This window comes from Drosophila melanogaster, chromosome 3L (assembly GCF_000001215.4).
Source record: "Drosophila melanogaster chromosome 3L".
Taxonomy (NCBI): domain Eukaryota; kingdom Metazoa; phylum Arthropoda; class Insecta; order Diptera; family Drosophilidae; genus Drosophila; species Drosophila melanogaster.
This window is the reverse complement of record NT_037436.4, coordinates 3,688,071-3,705,261: the sequence shown is the minus strand read 5'-3', so window position 1 is coordinate 3,705,261 and position 17,191 is coordinate 3,688,071. Positions and strand designations below refer to the sequence as shown.

At 43.3% G+C, this 17,191-nt stretch overlaps 2 long non-coding RNA genes across 3 annotated transcripts; one reads left to right on the top strand and one right to left on the bottom strand.

Moving 5' to 3' along the window:
* The first annotated feature begins 11,034 nt into the window (after positions 1-11,034).
* Positions 11,035-11,510, top strand: lncRNA:CR43485 (long non-coding RNA:CR43485). Its single transcript, NR_048227.2, has one exon. It is a non-coding gene; the product is annotated as a long non-coding RNA:CR43485 (long non-coding RNA).
* Positions 11,511-15,852: 4,342 nt separating this feature from the next.
* lncRNA:CR43484 (long non-coding RNA:CR43484) lies at positions 15,853-16,476 on the bottom strand. 2 transcript variants are annotated; one of them, NR_048226.1, is made up of 2 exons: positions 16,361-16,476; positions 15,853-16,215 (listed from the first exon to the last, which is right to left on the bottom strand). It is a non-coding gene; the product is annotated as a long non-coding RNA:CR43484 (long non-coding RNA). The 2 variants fall into 2 exon arrangements; NR_048225.1 differs by having other exon boundaries at positions 15,853-16,476.
* Positions 16,477-17,191: the final 715 nt, after the last annotated feature.

Genomic DNA, 17,191 nt, shown 5'->3' with positions numbered 1-17,191 from the left:
TTGCCAGACATCTAGCCAAAAATGAAAAAAAATGCCCCACACATGCATTTTGCTTTGGTGATAGCCGGGCTAATGGATATATATCTGCTATATCCGCATATATGTATTAATTCATGTATATATACTGCTTATTAATTGCAATATCAATGCCTGACTACCGTGGCCAATTGTTGTTGTTTGCTTATGACTTGGTTACTTGTTGTAGCTGCCTCGTTAGCGCTCAACTTTTAGTTCGAATAGGTTGAAAGTGCTGTGTCTTTGGATCGAAAGGAGCAACAAAAACATAAATACTCTATTAAAAGTGGTAATCGGTGAAGAAAGCCGTTGGCAACACAGAGCTTCGTTGGAGCTTATTGTGAAAATGGCATATAACAATTTTTAGTTAATGTTTCGTTCTAGAATAAGGTGGTGTTAATAGCTGTGTCTTTTTATAATAAAGCTCATTGTTTGAGATACTGTTTCCTGTATTATATTTATATCTTTGCGGAATTTTCCATCCTTTTTAGACTTTGCAGCGCAGTCAATAAGCCCGTTTGTAGTGCAACAACAATAGAATTGAAATGCGGCGACTCCAATGTGGGGGCGTTGCAAATGAACTTTCCCACACACTCCACCGCACATTGATTCAATTACGTGTCGGTTTTCTATATTTATATATACCAGCAATATCTGTGAGTTTCTGTGTGAGCAGCCAGCCATTGCATGTTAGTTAGCATTTAGTTGGTACAACGTTCGGCTTCCTGTTCGCCGCATAATGAGAGCTGCTCGAGTCTCGAATGCGCTGCCCCCATATCATTATTATTATTGCAATTTTCGCACTTTAATTTATGCACCTGCAGCTGATTCGTGGAAATGTTGCTGTTGCATTTGCAGGCTGGAGTTGAAGTTTCTGTTGCTGCCATGGCCACACCCACAAAGCAACTAATCGATTTTGTCTAGCTATTTATGGCCAATAAATTTCACTTTCAGTTGGTCCCCACTTCATATTTAAATACACGCGATAATTTATCCAATTTTTGTGACTTTATTTAAGTCGGCTTTTTGGGGATTAACTAGTTTGTTTTAGGAACCGTTAATCATTTGTGATGACATAAACTCGGTATTTCAAGTTTGTTGATGTATTTCAGTGATGTACTTATAGAAAATAAGTATGAATTTTTAATTGATACATTGATATGTTTTTGTAGTGTTCTTTAGAAAAAGTTACTTGATCTGTTTACAATATTTGTGGCCAGAGTTTTTCGATCTTCGGAATTACCCCATGTGAGATCCGATCAATTCTCATAGAGGTAAGCACCTGGTCAGCGATTCTAATGCCTTGACCCAACCCATTGTGAACTTTACCAAACGGCAAATATCGGAAAATATCCGAAAAAAAGAGGAAAACAATTGCAATTGGCAAAATGCAAGCCCGCAGTATTATTGGTTTTTTTTTTGCGGCCTGCGTTTTCATAACATGACAGCCGGCCGAAAATGTTCTGCTGTTCATTTTTGGCTTTTCCTCCTGCTTTTTTGGCTATCAGTATCAGTGAGGCAGTAAAGCAAAGCGGCAAATCTGCAAAAGGTCATAAAATGTGTTGTTGCCCCGGTCGTGTAAATTTTTACACGCCGAATCGCAAAAACTTAAACCTAAATGCGCCGCCAATTGTTCGAAAAACGGCTGACATGCAACTTCAGAGTTTTGGCTTCAGCGTCTCGGCCGTAGTTTGAGTTTGAGTTTCGGGTCTGACTGCGACGAGCATTCAACTGTCAACAGTTACTACCGAAACGACAAGAGCCGCTAAATGCCGCCAAATAACTCAGAGCTGCGCTCCGCCATTTCGGCAACTACAAATCACTTTTACTGCCTGCTAACTTGGCCCACAGTCGCTGCCAAGCGCCAGTCAGCCGAGTCCATTCGAAATGGCCAAGAGGCTTGCAAAAAGCCGAAAAAATTATTTAAAGTATAAATAAAATTCTCTAAATATTTGCGCGTCGATTTTCCATTTAGCCGGCGCAGACAGGCATCGCCGAGCGGGCAATTAAGGTGCAATAATTTCGGATCATTAGGTTAAATTTGTCACGACCCGCTGCACGACTTTGTAGCCCCTACCCTCACCTGCCACCCCTGAACCCTATGCTAGCTCCTGTCCCGAAAAAGAGACCCCAAGGCAGTGGCGGCCACAACAACTGTCCGACAGAATGTTAAAGCCTAAGTCTGGACAAGTCGGAGAGCTGTCCATTTGGCTAGTCGATGTCCGTGGATTGGGATTTGAATTCGGATTGGCCCCTGGCAGCCATAATTTCAGCTGCAGCCAGCCTTGCCATGGGTTTTCCGAACACCACTTTGGAAAATTTTTAATAAATATCGTTTTTATATGTATTAAGAACTGTTTCCAAAAGGCGCTGTAAGATATTGTATGACGTTGTAAACCAAATAAATTTTAATGCAAGGATATTTGCAAATCAAATATCTATTCTAAACAAATTACCATAAAGATACAAGATATTATTTTTCCCAGTGCCTCTTACCTTTCGCAGCGCTAGGTGGCGCTTTTAACAAATTATGACACAATTTGCGGGCCAAATTTGGTAAGCAGTTGACATTTGGCCATGTTTCTTGTCGATTGTCATCGTCTATCGGGCAATCGGCCATCGGCGGATCGGCTGGCAAGTGAGCGCTATCAACATGGCACGTTGACAACGCACGCCGGCAACATGCAACATTCAACATGCAACATGTTGCCTGTTCCGATACGCTGCGCGAAAGTGACGCGTGGGCGATCCATACGACTGCCATTTCATGTAATCCCAGCTATTAGCATGGCTCTCGACTTGGGAAGGGGGTCCACCACAACCACATCGAAGTGCATCCAAGTTGCATTCCACAAATCGATTTCGCTGCGCACACGCACTGACCGCAATTTTGCGGCTTTGCTCAATGATTCATCGCCACCGGGGCAGCTAAGGATGGGAATAAATGTATAAGTTGTTGCAGAGCTCAATAATTGGGTAACATATTGTAGTTTCTAGAACTTCTATCCGTTTCCATAAGGATTATATTTAGGAATCACATAAATATATTAAAATGTTTTTCTTTGTCATGATATCTGTTAAAACCTACTAACCATGGCGTCACCCATCTCTAGCAATTACCCGCGGCTCTTAAAGATAAAACCCCAGCCTTCTCCCCACTGGACAACTGGACAACCCCGGGGCCAATGTGTGTGGCATTTCTGTCACTTGACGCTGAATTATTTTCACGCCTTTTTACAAATGTTTGGCTTGAAAAGCGCATGGAAAACCATGGCGGGGGCGACAAACTGCAGTGTGTTCCACTTATGGCCAACTTGTGGCCTCAGCTACGAGACCCATTCCCATTCCCAAAACCAAAGGCAACACCAAAACCAAAACGAAACCAACTCAGAGTCATAGTCGGACTGCAACTCAAACTCGGACTCGGTCAGCATGGAGATTTGCTCATAAATCTGACAAACTCAGCGCTAATATTTGCGGACTTCGTTAGACACACTCGAATGCATTTGATATGCCTTAAACGGGCCTGACTCTCCGTCGGAATCGGAGTTGGACCAGAGTGCTGGACCTGTAGGTGGCTCTACCAGGTCCGCCTCAATGTGCCAGTGGTTTTGGTTTGGCTTTGGATTGCCTCTGCCAAATGACAAGTGCAAAAGCTGACAAGGCGGCGGTTACTAAAATGAAATGCAGACAACATTTTTATCTGATTAAAGAGCCGGACGAGTGACCAACTGCCAGAGTAACCAAACTGCGAAAGGAAAAGTGATTTCGCTATGAGACGGCAGGAAAACTGCGCTTTAAATGTAAATAAAAATTTGTGGCTTATCTGAATATGGTCGACTTGATTTTAAATAAATAATAAAAATAAACAAGTTCTATTTATTTAAGTTACTTGTATTTGGTTCACGGATTTATTTTGCGTTTTACAAACAATTGTTTCTTTGGCCAGAAGCACCATAAGGTTTGAGTAATTGACAAAGCCCCACACTCCTTTCATTAGCTAAAAATTATGACATCCACTGGTGGCATCATTAATCTCTAGCTCGGCCAACTGCGGTGCACCACTCACTCTGGTTGCTTTTGACCTTTTTGGCTTGATCCGCACCACTCACTTCAACTTGTCTCACCGAGTTACTCCCTCAACCACTGGGAGCGCGGATAGTACAAGCGACTAATTTAATTTTCATTTATCAAAGCGACTAATTAATTTCCCGCTGCGCTTTGACCGCGGCCAAATGGAGTTCGAACGAGCACTTTATAGGTAGGTACGAGAACTGGACGTTTTAATTATTTAAATGCATGCCGAAGGCTGGAGTTCTAGAGATGTGGTGATCAGCAGGCAGGCGCAGGCAGCACTCAAATCGGCAATCATAGCTCATAAATCCATCAAAGTGGCAATTGCGGTGGCCAGAACGTAGGAACGCTAGAACAAGGAGGCCAGAGCCGCTCGGCCAAGTGCCATGCAAATGTTGTTCGACATTAAAAGCTACAAGAAAAGAACAATTGTTTTAGTAGCAATTGTCTGTGCTCGATTCGGGCTGCCGTCCCAGCAGCTTTGAGCTTGAAATCTCGGCCAGTTTCTGGGCTGCCGTTCACGATTCGCATTGAAATGTTACTTTTCAGTTTTAGTTTTCAGCCTCCTTCGGTGCCCCGAACTGCTGGCCATTGTAAATGCCGTGACCGTGAATTGTTTAGAATAATTTGCAATTGCCATAATATTTATTATGATTTATTAAACGCATTCCCAACTCGATCGACCGCTTGATTGTCGATTTTTTGCTGGTAAGGGCCCTCCACTCTGTCTGCGCAATTAAATTGTTTACTTTGGCTGGCAATTTATTAAAAATGCATTAAATAAATAAATCGCTTGCCATTCAAGATTTTATAAATTTCAGCCGCCAATGGAAAGACTCAGGCAGCGAACTCGATGGAAATGTCATCGATGCAATTTGTCGAGGGAATTATTGACCCGCCTTTTGTGTTTCTTATATGTTGCTTAGAACATAAAAATGATACTTTTCAATTCATTTGCTATACATATATGAAAAAGTAATCCCCACTTTACATTCCTGACGCGGTCTTAAAAGCACTCTTTTAAAACGATGTGTATAAGCCGGAAAAGAACTACTAATGCATCATCGTTCGCTGTTGCAGAGCCTCCGTGAAAATGACTAATTGCCCCACCGAAAGCCTAAAAAAAATGGGATGAAAAGCGCTCACGCGATGTTCGCCACTTGCAGGCTGTCTCTAAGAGGCCATAGAAACGACAGTTTGTTTGGCGGGAAACTAATTAAAAAAGTGTCATCAAAGTGTGGCCACCACGAAGAAAGTCGAGGAGGAACAGTTGCGTGTCTACAGATTTTATGGGGCAACTTTTGGCCTTCTAATCTTTGTGAAATAAAAGGGGTAAAAGAGTCTATGCCCGCTGGGTGGCCAAAACAGCAGCCGCAATATAAACAAACACATGTTTGGACCATGGTATATGGGTAACTATATGTTATGGCGGACTATCCATACGATCCATACTATCCAGGTATGCAAAACCATATTCCCATGAACATGGTAACCACTTGCTACAAATTGTCGAACAAGAGCAGCGCGCTTTGGTAAAAAATGGCAGCGTTTTAAACGGATGCAGATAACGATCGTCGAACACAAATGGTGCAGAAATAAACACGAGTGTAGATGCAAATGATATGATAACGAGGAGGGTTAAGACGAGAGGGGGATAGCTCCTGTGCTTAACCCATGGCTGCCCCATGTCCATCACGAGTGCAGCATAAATTGGCACTATGCAAATTAAATTATCAACTTGGTCGGCTCGAACGAAACGAGTTTTCCACTTGGGCAAATTACTGTCAGCGACAAGTCGCCTCAACTAAAATGCAATGAATGCGTCCCCTAATCGAATGGAGCTCCTTAACCCCTCCGTGGTCGCCAGTCTTTTTCCACCACTGTCAATTATGTGTAAGACGGGCAGCCTAACCAGCTGGTTAAGCACATAAACGATCCCCGGCATGCCGCATCATTATAATCACGTGTTGATTGCTTTTTAAACTCTGCTAGCCGGTTTACTTCTTATGGACCCCTTTTCATCCTGCTGCCAACTTTCTGGCGATCTGGCCTTTAATTTCCATCTCAAGAAGGCGCCATCTCTTCGCAAGCAGGAGGAAAAACAAGAGCAGTCTGCATTATCGCCGCAGACGAGCAGCTTGTTAAGCAAATGCTGATAATTAGATCGGTGATTTGGGGTTGGAGAATACTGGTTCACACATAGGATAATGGGTCAGTCGACGGAGGAGCGATGGAAACGGAGCACAGGAAGCTCGGCTGACATACAAAGCAAAGAAGATAATCGGTGGGTATCACGGTATTTATAACTAAGAATATACTTAATCACTTAAGATTGCTTCATTGAAAGTATACAAGCTTGATGAAAGCATAGCTAATTTTACTGCGCTGTTCATTATTTTTTAACTGACTACCAATTATCTTAATTCTGTACTTAAAAAAAATGAGAATCACTAATTAATTAAAAAAAACTTGTAAAATTATAAGATTGCTCGAATCATATCAATCTGAGCATTGAGCATTCTACTTTTAAATGTTTGATTTAAAAAAAAAAACCTCAAGGGTTCTACGTATGTGTAAATCATTTTTTCTCAGTGATTACAAAGCGACCCATCCCTGACCCGACCCAACTGTGGCCAATTGCCAAAATAAAATGTCTTAATCCCGGATGGTGAAGACAAATGCCGAGCTAGCAGGGTAATCTAAAACAGAAACCGCCCCGAGTGGCGGTCCCTTCGCATTTCGGCTTAACCAATTTTCCACTTGGGCGACCCACGCTCTTTGGCCAGTGAAATTGTTTCAAGGAAAAAAGCTTTGTACACATATCAACATATAGAAATTATAATGAAGACATCAACAACGGGCCAAAAAAACACTGGGTAAATCGCCAGCCAGCCCACTTTGATTTTTATGGCCAACAAACAAACACACATGCAGTTGGCATCTCAGAGGGGGTGGGATGTTTTACGGGGGGAGTTAGTGGGAGTTACGACCTCTCACCGGAGGAATGGAGAATCCAGGCATTCGAGGGGTTTTGGAGCAGGAACCGAGTAGTAGGTGGTGCCCGAAACAAATTGCAGGCAATCGGAGAGCCGTAAGTATGCTAAATTATCAGCCGTCGTCTGCGCTGATGCGGGAATACCCTATATTTGTGAAGGTATGTCTCGAATCTGTTAATTTAAAAGGTATATATGTCTACAATATATAATATTTTTAAGTAATGTAATAAAAACGGCAACGTCCAAATGGTTTAAAAATTTGATTACACTTTTAATGTTACCATCAAATGAAGAGAATCTCCAATTTCAATACCCATTCCATTGTTTGTTTAACGTCAATATTTTTCGGAGTTTTCCGGGACTTTTCAATAATGGACTTTGAATGCTGGCGGCCGAATAAACAAACAAACCGCAGAAAAAGCACTGTGCGCGGATTTTTTCGGTCGATCGGTGTATTATTATGAGAAGTATTAACATTATTATTGGACGCTGGACAATTTCGGGCAATAAAAGACGCAAATTGCTGCTAATAATGATGCTGAATTGATGTCCCGCATTGGCTTAGCCCCCCTACCGCTCTCCTTAATCCAGTCCTGGCCGCACTGTTAACCCACTCTTGCCCCAAAGTCTCGACTGCAAGTTCGTTGCCTAAGTCTTTTGTTTTGGCCTATGTGTATGTGTGTGGCTTTGTTATTATTTTACATATTTTATTTAATGCTACGATAGTTTCATGCTTGTCATGTTCTGCGGCTAAGAAATTGAACTTTTTTGCCGTTTGCGGCTGCACTTTTTTGGTCGCTGTGAAACATTTGTCATTTTTACCATTTTTAGCCAAGCGTGACAAGCGTTTCTCGGCCATGTTGTTGCTATGTTTGTTGGCTGCTAGTTTCACCCACTGGCATGCAAATGCAACAAGACACCAACAATTGCCGAGTGTGTGTGTGTGGATTGCTTTTCGATACGCGATAAAGATCTCAAATATTGTTAAAACAAACAAGAAATTTATTGAATATGCAATGTTTACGTTTTTTTGCAGCTCTCCGCTGCTTTGCATTTGTCTCTGGCCAGGTGAACACCGCCACCACATCCACCAACAATAACTGTTGGTTTATTGTTTTATTTATTGTAGGTGAGAAGTCAAATATTTGTGGGTGGCACAGTCACAGTCGCAGTCACAGAAGCGATTCACAAATGGCACATCTCGCCATCATAGCAGGTTGGCTTTATTTCTTTTTATTTTCGCCTGCAGTCTCAGTTTTTGTCAGGCGGATATATGCTTGTTGGCCATATAAGTCATAGGCGTATTAACGGTTTGCCCAGGTCGTGAAAATATGACTTGGACCCGAGGTTAATTCCAGCATTAAAAGGCAAGACAAGCCTCACATTTATATTGGGCGGAATGATGCAATCTGCGATCTGAGATGAGAATGCCCAGATGGAGTCAGTGGGGTTACGCCGGTGATATATCGTGGGGGAAGTGTTTTCGTTATAGTCACAGATCATCTGGGAATAAGAGTTCATAAGTTATAACGGAGGATGTGCATGGCATGCTTGCGATAATTTTGCATTTTCTATTTCAGTTGAGTTACTACGATATTGTTTTGGAAGCAGAACTAATACCATAATTCCTTTTATGACATTCTTGCCTTGATATTCGCATATTAAGCACCGACTTAAAACCCTCTAAGAATCCCCACACACATTGATCTTCCGCCCACGCGAGGATATCATCCTCTTCTCGATTTCCGGCCATCTCGGGACCCCGTAGCCCCGGTCCAATCTTCTGGCACTTGTCTCCATATAATTTGCTGCACTTATTTAGCGCCCACGCATCTGAAGGCTTTAAACACCAACTGACAACGGAAAACGCAGACAAATTAGCCGCGCCAAACTTTTGGCCAGAGCCTTTCACACATATTTTTTTTTTTTTTTGGCCAGCAGCAACTTGCAATGTGCAATGTGCAACTTGCAACTGGCAACAAGCAACAAGCAACATGCAACATGCGGCAGGCAAGCAAAAAGGAGACCCCAGAGGCGAGGTCAAGCAATGGAGCATGGGAGCGGGACAGATGAGATTGCACAACCCAAACCCGATTTGCATATGGCGATTTAGATTTAGTTTTGGCTCTGGCTTAGCTTTGTTTTTCCTTTAACCGTTTTCTCTGACTTTTTCCCAGCCGATGTCGCCAATCCACCTGTTGACTCGTAAAAAAGTTGGCATACTTTGCATATCAGAGAACTGGGCTTAATCAATGGGGATTTGAAAGAACTAAGAGCGTGAGGACTTCAAAGAAACTTAACTCTTTTTGTTTTGTTCATTTTTTTTGGCCATGTCTGGTGGGCGTTGACTTCAGATATAAGACAACAGCCACACATACTTCGGCGGCCCAAGGAAGAGCTAAACAAAAAGCCAAGCGACGACGTGAGGCTCACCATTGTCTGGTGGAGATAATCTGTGATTCGGAAACTCCCACAGGTCAGGCGAGCACATCAATTACTTTGGCACAAGTCCAAGACAAGTCGACACTGGGGAAAAATAGTCAGAACAGTTATAAAAAATCGCTTTTGTGGTATAGATAATATAAGACATTAAAACACCTAAATAATTTGATGTGATGTGATATTTAATTCCATTCTTTATTAAGTTTATTTTGTGTACTTAATCTATAGGTTTTCCTCTTTTCTGATAGTGTGCCAGATTGCCGCTTGGGAATCTTCGGCGGCCAGAAGGAAGTTGCAGTGCAAATCTCTCATCGTGGCATCGCATCGTATCGAAGCGCCAGCGAATGCCAGAGAATGACCTCTCAATTTATTGTGCAGCCTTTATCCTTTTGGCATATGCGATTTGTATCGACTTAAGCACACACACACACACCCCCTCCAAGCCCTCTATGCGATGAAACCCCCTTAAACCACCAGAACCCTTTCTGCAAGCAGTATTCCCTCGCTACGAGTGCCGTTGATTGTTTTATTATGATGATGTTAAATTATTGTAATCCAGGCGCGCAATCGCAATCGTTGTCGACATCATCATCTCGCCGGGAATCTAAAGAGGGGCCAGGGGGTTGGTCCATCCTCCCCCAGAGGAATCCCCTTAGCCCTCTGGAGATCCCATCCTTTTGGTGGGCGTATCTCGGCATATCCTTTGCGTATGCGCAAAAAACAAATAAACGCTACGGCTCCATCTCACTCTCTCGCGCTGCGAAACACTTACAGATTACGATCGAGTCTTGGCCAAGTTAAGGCATTTGCCAAGCAAAGGCTAAAGACGGGCCCGATGCCAGGTCCGTGATAATTTCGGGTTGCACGCTTATTTAATATGCGAATTTTTACAGATAAATGGTGAGAAATAATTTGCGCTGCTCTGTCTCTTGATCTTGGCCTGCTCTTTGGTCGCGCTTTGGCTTAAGCTCTGGCCCCAAGTCGGTTTTCTATAGCTATATCTTTTTGCAGGGGGCGTGGGCGTTCTGTTTGTTCACGGGGGAAGGGGCGTGGCCGGGGCAGCCCATGTGTGCGAGTGTCTGCCACATATGATCATTTCATTTCCGTTTGCAGTTCAAGGAACCCTTATTGACCACAGATACATTCAAGACTTACTCATTGTAAATTATATGAATAAAAAATTTATAATTGAAGCCTAGATGAGCAATCATCGATCCTAATCGCACTTAACCCAAATCGCAGCTCAGTGGACATGTTCATGTTGCTTGTCCGCTGTGAACTTGTCCTTAGACTGTCGCCCCACTGAAATGGCCACCTCTGTTACCCACTGCACCACGGTGTGCACAACCTACTGCACATTAAGCACCACTTCGATCCCAGTGACTTGTCCACCTGGATTGGCCTTTGGCTCGATTCGTTACATTTCCAGTCGACTTGGTCGCAGTGGGCTACTGGTTTTCACTTGGCATTTACCAATCTGACATTTACACAAGGCGACAATCGGCGACAAAACTGTGAGCTGCTGGGCTACGCAACGCCCACGCCATAATGCCACCAATCTGGGGAATCGAGAGAGTCTATAAGTTAGGCATTTGGCATTGACATTCCTGAATGGCGAAGAGGCGCCGCCCGAGGAATTCTCATTCGTCTCGGTGACAAGCAGGCATTTTAATTGTGAGAACTCTGCGGCAAATGGATTGGGCTTGCATGCCGCTTAGGCAAATGTTGAATATTGCACATAAACAAATATTTCGAGATGGCAGATATGAAACAGTTACACTCGAAGAAATGCCGTCCCGACTATCTGACAATCTGGCTGCGTTTGGCGCCAAAGAATCTCGCCACCCCACGGGCCCAAATCGATGCCAACTTCGACTGGGACTTGCGACTCGGACTGCGAATGCTAATCAAGATGCCGCTGTCGGCTGGCCAGCGTTTGAGCACTCAGAAAAATAACGAAAAATTAAAGAACTATTAGTAATTAATACAACTTAATTTTTTGTTGAATATGAAAATTTTTTGACTCAAAACAAAGCTAAAAACCTCTAATTTCCATTAAGTTTGAGTACTTACATATGAACAGATTTTTTCTCACAGTTTCTGGCTGGATTATGCAAAAGTCGGCTCAATCGACCCTCTGTCTTTGGTCAGCTTCATGTGTGTCTCGGGATCCGCGGCCTTATTCGCTGCGGGGGCTGGCGTTTGCTTTTGTTGTGCTGTGTGATGCCCAAATAATAGCACATAAAACTATAATAGTAATTTCCAAACGGAGGAGAAAGAGCGATGCAATCGCTGGGCTTTTGGCCCCAGTTGGGGCAGTTGGCCATTTGGTTGCCAGTTAGCCAGTTTTGCCAGCTGTGCGGGCTTAGTCATAGAAAGGCTAAAAGGCTGAAAGGCTGAAAAACTGAAAAACTGACCACACAGCGAGCAGAGGGAATCGATGAGCTGGATGCCGAGTGCTGGACTTTATTTATGACCAGTCAATGCCACAAGCTCCAGGCCCAAGCTGCGATCTCCCAAAAGAAACCAAAGCGAACACTTTCATTTTTCAAGCTACGTAGAAATAAAAGCGAAAAATGTTTTAATTTTTCGAGGCGACCTCACCCCCTGATGCTAATTTATTTGCCAGAGCCCGCGAAAGGTTCAAGTTTGAAGTTTTCGGTTTTCGATTCTGCGTTTTTCGGTTTTGGTTTCAGGTGTAAATTAAATACACTTCCAGGCAAACACGCGACAGATCCGACTTCATTAGAAGCAGAGAGCCTTGGAATGCCGCGATCCTCGCGATCATTTAAATAGCTATAAATTAATAAGCATCCATTAATTTGGCGCGAGGGCGTTGCGCATAAATTTCGTGATTTTGCAAATTTCGGGCTATATCCGATGACCGATCCGCAGTTGGGCGAAGCATCCTTGGCCTGGGGGGTCAAAGTCAGACAAATTATGTGGTTTGCAACACACGCGCCATAAATTTGTCACTTATGAAAAAGACGAAGGATGGGGAGGCCCCAAGAGCTTGGCGCAAGATGATCAGGAACACATTGAGCGGCTGTTCTCATGTTCAGATATATGCTTTTTAATGACCCGAAGTAAGCAGGTAAATGTCGTAAGAATTTTATGCTCATTAGAAGCCCTGTCAAGGGAAAATGTAATATATTACCTTATGCGAGGGAGCAGTAAGCCTGGATGTTAATATTTTGTTAGTACTTTGTTAATATTCCTTTCGGGAGGATTCTCTTTGAAGCAGCCAATCCAAAGTCAATCCGACTATAATAATTACGGCTGGCAGGGAACCCCATTTAGCGTTACAATGCTGACAAATTGCTCATTTCAAACTTAATTGCAGAAGTCAGGAGATGATGACACTCTGTGCACCCAAAGACAACTGGGTTTGACATTTAAGGAGTTGACAACAGCGGGAAGTCGCAGACAAAAGGCCAAAGCAGAAGTGAATTATAGAGAGACTTCTTAGCCAGATAGGAAAAAGCCAACTTGGCGCCAGAAAATCCAAAAGACTTAGCCCGCAGTCGTTTTTTTTTTTTGCAGGTGTCAAGCTGTGCGTGTGCCGCCAAAAAAAGTTGGGAAAACTAAGCTCGAGAGTTAGAAACCACATAAATGCCATTAAAGTAGCATACGCATTCATGTTGTTCCCACGAGCCACTAAAACGCAGGCCAAAATACATGTAATTAGAACAATTAAGTCGAACGTCATGGCAATTGCAATCTCATTGGGCGATAAGAGTGGAAAACTGAAACTGAGACTCCCCGACTCCGAGACACTTTTAAAAAACCCGCCCAGAGATGCCAACGCCGTTTCGTCATTGCGATCCAAAGCGATCCGAGCTGAACTTAATTTGCATAATTGCTGCGTAAATATTGATGTTTGAATTTTGATATTGACCGGTCCGCTCAGATATCGTATGCATGTAGTATGTGGCGGCTATAGCTGCTAATGCCCCCCCAACCAGAATATCAGTCACTGTTTGCATTGCCCAATCGACTGTCAATAATTTCACATATTAAATATTGAATAAAACGAGGCGTTTAATCAAATGGCCCAGCTGCGTGTCTGCGACACTCGATAGCGCGTCAATTCCCACGCTCCCATGTCCGAGGTGCGTGAAAATCCCCTCACGGCACCCGAATCTTCGATATGAAGACATCACGGGGCATATAGCCGACAGATTTGAGGCAGAGCTGCTTAGCCATAACTGAATAGCAATGGCAGAGATTGTGGTAAGTATGGTTAAGTAGCAAAATGTTAAGATATTGTAAATGTGGTTGAAAAATTGTAAAATACTATTCTTAGGTACAATGTGTGTACTTAGGTTTTGTACTCTCAATAAAAGTAATTAAAAATCGTCTCAGAATGCATATTGATTTTTTTAAACCTACTTCTGCGTATTTTGGAATTTCCCTCAATTAAAAATATTCATTTGAATTTCCAGTTGTTTTCCATAAGTTTCATGTTACCCCTTTCAAGTGCTCCACCAGAATTCGTTTAGTAAGAAGCTCTTAATGTTGTCCAGCTAAACAAAAAATAGTTGTTTTAGCCTGAGAGCGTTGTTGCCGCAACAGCAGCAAAGCATTTCAAGTGGCTGCTGTTGCTCCTGCTGCAGTTGCAGTTACTGCTGCTTGTGGCAGGCACATGTCCATGTGCCTTGTTGGGGGCAACCGAAAACACAACGTGTAAATTATGCTCTAACACAATTAGCCACTTTAGAAGTGGCCTGAACATAGCTGGCCTCCATCTTGCGGCCAGTCGCTCTTTTTCTCATTTTTTTGGGACTTTTTTTTGGGGGGTGGTTGTGGGCCATTTGCCACTTACATGAGCCGCAAGACATTTTGCAACATGAAACTTGGCTAAAAATTTGCTGCAGTTGCCTAATTAAAAATTGAAAAACCGCAAACCGAACAAAAAGATCGCAGCCAAAGAAGCTGAAGCTGACAAACAGGATGCAATGTGTAGGTTGTCTCGTGTGCTGCCGACTAAAATTAAATCAAGCAAATTACTTTTATCTCTGGCACGCATCTCAAAACGCAAAAGCTTAAGCCGCAAAAATCTGAGCAGGAGGAGGTCGAGGGGACTTCCCCTGAAAACTCTCGAGCCCCCAAGCTCACTGCATAAATTAAAGCCAACTAAGTGGCGGGCTTTTATTATTAAGCCCGCTGAGCTGCCCCAACTGCCAACTGTGCAGCTGATCGATAGCTGTCTATCTCGAGACTCCAGCGGAGTACCACTACGACTGCGACTCGAAGTTTCCATTGTGGAGCGGAAAATGTCGGGGCAACTGGAGCTTATGGCAGGAGTCCCAGTCGCAATGGCAGCTCAAGTTGTCTTTGTCACACAGCCCCAGGAATTCATCATGCGCACAGTGGTTATAGAGTTTTAATTAAAGTGTTTCCTACGACTTATCTTCGAATTACCTAAATATACCAATTCGAAATGCTTCCACTTCAACTCTTTTCCACTGTTTCCTGCTCTCCTAGCCAGTAGTATCTCAACACATGTGTGTTTGGCTATCCACGACACTTTGTGATCTGGATCCCAATGTGGATGTGATACTGCGCTCTTGCTGAAGGAGGAGTGATGGCGATTGCTCGCCGGCTGTCAAATTAGTGGCATGGCTATTGAAAAGTGAAAAGCGAGCAGCGGTGGTAATTGCAGCTCTGCTAGGCACCGCCCTCCCACATGCCGCCCCCTTTTCCAGGGGGGCTGCATCGAGACTTCCAGTACCTCCAAGATGCCAGATCCAAGATGCAAGATCCAAGATTCGTCACAGCTGTGTCGACGATTTTGATTTTGAAATTCATGCGATCGCAGACGACGACGACGTCGATCGACGATTGTCGACGATTGGCGACGTAATCGCATGCAGCAAACGAGTTTCAAGAATTTATTTTTATAATTTTTTACCCTGCCGCGTGCAAAAGTGTTGCAGGAGCCTCAGACGCGCTCATTGAAAGCCTTTGTTTTTGCAGAGTTGTTGGTGGCTATATTTATGGCATATTGATTAAGTTATTAACATTTTATTAAGGCATTTCAGTGCGCCGACGGCTGTGGAGCAGCCAAAACCGATTTTTAATTGTGGCCCCATGGAAAAGTCGTCGTCGTATTGAAATTGTTGAAATGATTGCGACGACATAGTTGCCCGCTCAAATGCCAGGAATCCATTTAATTTAACTCAATTTGTTCGCCGGCTAATTGCAGCCACCGTACAAATATACATATAAGTACATTATTTATATATTTCTTTATTTTATTCGCAATCATGTCGAGCGTCACTCCATTTCTTACTCTCGGCCCAGGCTCTCAGGCGCATTTTTAATTTATGTTGTGTGTAAAATGTCAGGCACACCAAAAAGTGACAACGAAAATGTCAAATTGCTGTTGACAGGCCAACTCTGGACAATGGGTTTGTACGAGTATATCGTATGTGCTATATTGTTTCCACCTATAACTGTACTGTATTCACATATGTTCTGGCATAGGGGGTCTATCGGGTGTCTGGCATCACCAGACAATGCCGCATTATATAAATCATTTCAAATGCCAGCTCTTAATAGGGCCGCGGACACCTCGACACTTCGGACATGGCCAACACGTCTCGTACTCAAACTCAGCATCAAGTTGGTCCAAACGATTGGCCAGCCAGCCAGCCAGCTGCCGCGATTACGCTCTCCCTCTCTCCTGGGGAAATATAAAAAAAAAAAAACATATATAAAGCTGATCCGGTACTTATCGCTCCGACGTCAATCACAGTCAGCACAAGCGTTTAGCTCGTGATCAGAACTGTCGGAATTCCTCGACCATTCCCAGACCACTTTCACTGCACCTCTACGAGTATATTTGTCTAATGATCGCCTATGAAAATATGAATACGAATTTTGCCATTCTTCTTGTTTTTGTTGTTGGGTTGTTCTGGTACTTCCTCAGATACGAATGTTCTTTTTTCTATGGCTCTGCGCCCAGTAGGAATAAATGACAAATCTCGGGCACAGAACTTTGGGTCAGGGCCTGCTACAACTGACATTTGTGAACCTAATTGGTTCCGAACTTCGGATTCGGATTCAGAATTGGCATCGGCATCCAAAGTGCCAAACCTAATGAAAAGTCTCGCAACACTATGTAAATCGATTTGTCATACGAGCTCAGTATGCTTCAGCCGACGACTTGCTTCTTCAAATGAAAATAAAATAAGGTAAAAATAGCAACGAGGCCCGTACTAAAATGAAAATGAAAATGAAAATAAGTGTGAGGAGCAGTTGGAACACGCTTGTAGGTCGTCAAAGGTCCTGCCGTGAATTGTCATTGTCGTGAGTTGCATAATGCCGCACAAAATCGACACAACAATGCAGCCAGCTAGCAACTAGCAACCAGCAACATCAACTGGCAGCCAGCAACCTCTACTTGCAGCCACTTAATAGTAAAGGAAAATCAAAAAAAAAGAGGAGAACAAAAATCTAGTGGCCTGGGCCCAATTCTTGAGCTTGCCTCATTCCTTTCTGGCCAATTTCAAAGCAATTTCCAAGCCCATGGCTCCAAAGAGGCATCAGTCGTAAATCAAACAGCATTTCAACACCTTCGCTGGGACCTTGACTTCAGCACTATAGAAACAGAAACCGAAACCGAAACCGAGACTGAAAACGAAATCCAAATCCAAATC